This window comes from Notolabrus celidotus, chromosome 3 (genome assembly GCF_009762535.1).
Source record: "Notolabrus celidotus isolate fNotCel1 chromosome 3, fNotCel1.pri, whole genome shotgun sequence".
Lineage (NCBI taxonomy): Eukaryota > Metazoa > Chordata > Actinopteri > Labriformes > Labridae > Notolabrus > Notolabrus celidotus.
The window spans coordinates 7,797,743-7,802,187 of NC_048274.1; the positions used below are offsets into that span (position 1 = coordinate 7,797,743).

The following is a 4,445-nucleotide window of genomic DNA, read 5'->3' on the forward strand; positions in this document are numbered from 1 at the left end:
GTTTTTTTAGAAACAGTTATTTTAATATTTAATGTTTTTCTCAAAATGTCTCATCTGTATCCTTGAGACCTGAAAACAGTTTAATAAAGTTTTCTTTCTCATAAAAACCTACAAAGAAAAGCTTTTAAAATATTTCAAACAATTCACTTTCTTTAATTTTTTTTGATTGTGTGTGTATATAATATATATTAGGGGTGCAACGATACTCAAAATCCACGGTTCGGTTCGGTTCGATACGTTTTTGTCACGGTTCGATACGTTTTTGTCACGGTTCGATACGTTTTCGAAACAGGAAAAAGAGAAATTTCCGTTCGTTTTTTTTTTACTTGTAGTTTATTGAAATTTCCAACATTTGTTTCAGCTCAAAAGCAGTTTTTAAATTCATTTAAATGTATCGGGGCAGCTAAACTCGACACATGTTCTGCTGTGCATGGGGGGTTGTGTGTGTGTGTGTGTGTGTGTGTGTGTGTGTGTCTGTCTGTCTGTCTGTCTGTCTGTCTGTCTGTCTGTCTGTCTGTCTGTCTGTCTGCGTGCGCATCTGCCGTGCGCGATAGAGAGCAGAGGAGAATTGTGAACACGCGACCATGTAGAGACAGAAATGACATCCCATCATGTAAATAAGATAAATAACATAAGGATATTTAGTCTGTTACATAAAAGAACAAGGTATAGACCTGATCTATGAGAGAGGGAACCTTAAATCACTTCTGCTTTGACTTCCAGGGGGGGGCGGGACCCGACGGGTGCGCCCCCGATGTAACGGCAGGAAAACACTGTCCGGTATCAGGCTGAAGTCTACAGAGCATGCAGTATAAGACCACAAGTAATGCATAAACGCACTTTAAAAACATATCATCCAGACTAGCATCACTAGAGGACCACGGAACAACTCTGCTCTGCAACCAAAGCGGATCACTGGTGATTCCCTTTATATATCTATATTCATTTACTCTAAGTATATGGATATATATTGTTTGTATATACAGTTGTGCTGATAAGTTAACATACCCTGGCAGAATTTGTGATTTTTTTTTGGCCATTTTTCAGAGAATATGAATGATAAAAGAAAAACTTTAATTCCACTCATGGTTAGTGGTTAGGTGAAGCCATTTATTATCAAACAACTGTGTTTACTCTTTTTATATCATAATGACAACAGAAACTGCCCAAGAAATCATTCATTCTGCCAGGGTATGTAGATTTATGAGCACAACTGTATGTAAATACTGTATATACAGTGGGAACGGAAAGTATTCAGACCCCTTTACTTTTTTTTTTTACATTTTGTTATGTTAAAGCCTTATTCCAAAATGGATTAAATCATTTGTTTCCCTCAACAATCGATACACAATACACCATAATGACAAAGTGAAAAATGTTTTGTAGAAATTTTTGGAAATTAATTAAAAATAAAAAAAACTCAAATATCGCATGTACAAAAGTATTCAGACCCTCTCCTTTGAAACTCAAAATTGAGCTCAGATGCATCCTATTTCCTCTGACCATCCTTCAAATGTTTCTACAACTTGATTAGAGTCCACCTGTGGTAAATTCAAATGATTAGACATGATTTGGAAAAGCACAAACCTGTCTATATAAGATCCTACAGTTGACAGTGCATGCCAGAGAACAAACCAAGCCACGTAGTCATTATGGGGTATTGTGTGTAGAATGTTGAGGGAAAAGTGAATTTAAATGAATTTAATCAATTTTGGAATAAGGCTGTAACACAGCGAAATGTAAAAAGGGGTCTGAATACTTTTCGTACCAACTGTATATATATATATATATATATATATATATATATATATATATATACACATATACACAGTGGGGCAAAAAAGTATTTAGTCAGCCACTGATTTTGCAAGTTCTCCCACTTAGAAAGATGAGAGAGGTCTGTAATTTTCATCAGAGGTACACTTCAACTATGAGAGACAAAATGAGAAAAAAAAATCCAGGAAAATCACCTTGTAGGATTTTTAAAGAATTTATTTGTAAATTATGGTGGAAAATAAGTATTTGGTCAATAACAAAAGTTCAACTCAATACTTTGTAACATAACCTTTGTTGGCAATGACAGAGGTCAAATATTTCCTGTAAGTCCTCACCAGGTTTGCACACACTGTAGCTGGTATTTTGGCCCATTCCTCCATGCAGATCTCCTCTAGAGCAATGATGTTTTGGGGCTGTTGCTGGGCAACAAGGACTTTCAACTCCCTCCACAAATTTTCTATGGGGTTGAGGTCTAGAGACTGGCTAGGCCACTCCAGGACCATGAAATACTTTTTACGGAGCCACTCCTTCGTTGCCTGAGCGGTGTGTTTGGGATCATTGTCATGCTGGAAGATCCAGCCACATTCCATCTTCAATGCTCTCACTGATGGAAGGAGGTTTTGGCTTAAAATCTCACGATACATGTTCCCGTTCATTCTTACCTTAACACGGATCAGTCGTCCTGTCCCCTTTGCAGAAAAACAGCCCCAAAGCATGAGGTTTCCACCCCCATGCTTCACAGTAGGTATGGTGTTCTTGGGATGCAACTCAGCATTCGTCTTCCTCCAAACACGACGAGTTGAGTTTTTACCAAAAAGTTCTATTTTGGTTTAATCTGACCACATGATATTCTCCCAATCCTCTTCTGGATCATCCATATGCTCTCTGGCAAACTTCAGACGGGCCTGGACATGTACTGGCTTAAGCAGGGGGACACGCCTGGCGCTGCAGAATTTGAGTCCCTCTCGGCGTAGTGTGTTACTGATGGTAGCCTGTATTACTTTGGTCCCAGCTCTCTGCAGGTCATTAATCAGGTCCCTCCGTGTAGTTCTTGGATTTTTGCTCACCGTGCTCATGATCATTTTGACCCCACGGGATGAGATCTTGCATGGGGCCCCAGATCGAGGGAGATTATCAATGGTTTTGTATGTCTTCCATTTTCTTACAATTGCTCCCACAGTTGATTTATTCACACCAACCTGCTTGCCTATTGTAGATTCACTCTTCCCAGCCTGGTGCAGGTCCACAATTTTCTTCCTGGTGTCCTTCGACAGCTCTTTGGTCTTGGCCATGGTTAAGTTTGGAGTCTGACTGTTTGAGGCTGTGGACAGGTGTTTTTTATACAGATAACGAGTTCAAACAGGTGCCATTAATACAGGTAACAAGTGGAGGACAGAAGAGCTTCTTAAAGAAGTTACAGGTCTGTGAGAGCCAGAAATCTTACTTGTTTGTGGGTGACCAAATAGTTATTTTCCACCATAATTTACAAATAAATTCTTTAAAAATCCTACAATGTGATTTCCTGGATTTTTTTTCTCATTTTGTCTCTCATAGTTGAAGTGTACCTCTGATGAAAATTACAGACCTCTCTCATCTTTCTAAGTAGGAGAACTTGCAAGATCAGTGGCTGACTAAATACTTTTTTGCCCCACTGTATGTGTATATGTATATGTGTATATATATATATATATATATATATATATATATATATATATATATATGTGTATATATATATATATATATATATATATATATATATATATATATATATATATATATATTCAGTATATACACATACACAGTATTTATGTATCTATATTTATTGTGTATACTATATTTATACATATGCGTGTTTATACATATAGTAAAAAAATATAATTGGACTCTGTATTTACAACACTGATTATTAACTGAGAGGATGTACAGTATGTGCAGTGTTTTTTTATACTCTTTTGCACGCATTAAGTGTTTTTCTCACCCAGGAAACAAGAGCTGTTAATGTAAAACATCAAAGCTGAAGCAGCGTGCAGCCTCAGAAGTGAAGGTGAGAAACCTGGTGTAATGTTTGCAGCCACAGTGGGGTGCGATTCCGGCTCAGCTCTGTTGACGGCTGCTCAGGCTTACACCTGCAGTCTGCCAGGGGTGACTGACAGTCTGAAGAGAACTATAGGAGGAGGAATATCACATTCCCTGCACACACTCTAATAAAATAACCTGAATGGAAGATGTAGCATTAGTGTATCAGACCAGCACCACATGCAGATTGTTTAGTTTCTCTTTCATATATTGTGTCTGAATCCAGCCTTGATGTTCTTTCAATAATAAGCTGCTGATGGCTTTAACAAATGAATAAAACATCTCACTGCGTGTTTGCTCCTGTCTTTTATGGTGTTTTCCTTTTTGGTTATTCAAAAAGGCAGTTTGGGGAGCCGCTATATTTACCATATCTCTCATGTTTTGAAGTTATTGGTACACAAGCCTGGGGACAAACAGAGAAATACAATTTTTCATTCAGACAAGAGCTCTGTGCTCGGCCTTGGCTTTATGAAATCCCCTCTGTGCTCAATTTCATTGAAAGTCTGGAGTGTCTGCGTTTACAAAGAGAGGCCTGACATCCTTCACCTAATAATTGACTTTGATAACAAGCTAAAAGACTTGCATGTTCACTT

General features: G+C 37.9%; 1 long non-coding RNA gene across 1 annotated transcript; it reads left to right on the forward strand.

Moving 5' to 3' along the window:
- Positions 1-736: 736 nt before the first annotated feature.
- LOC117810054 lies at positions 737-4,145 on the forward strand. Its single transcript, XR_004630678.1, has 2 exons — positions 737-918; positions 3,759-4,145. It is a non-coding gene; the product is annotated as an uncharacterized LOC117810054 (long non-coding RNA).
- The last annotated feature ends 300 nt before the right edge of the window (positions 4,146-4,445 follow it).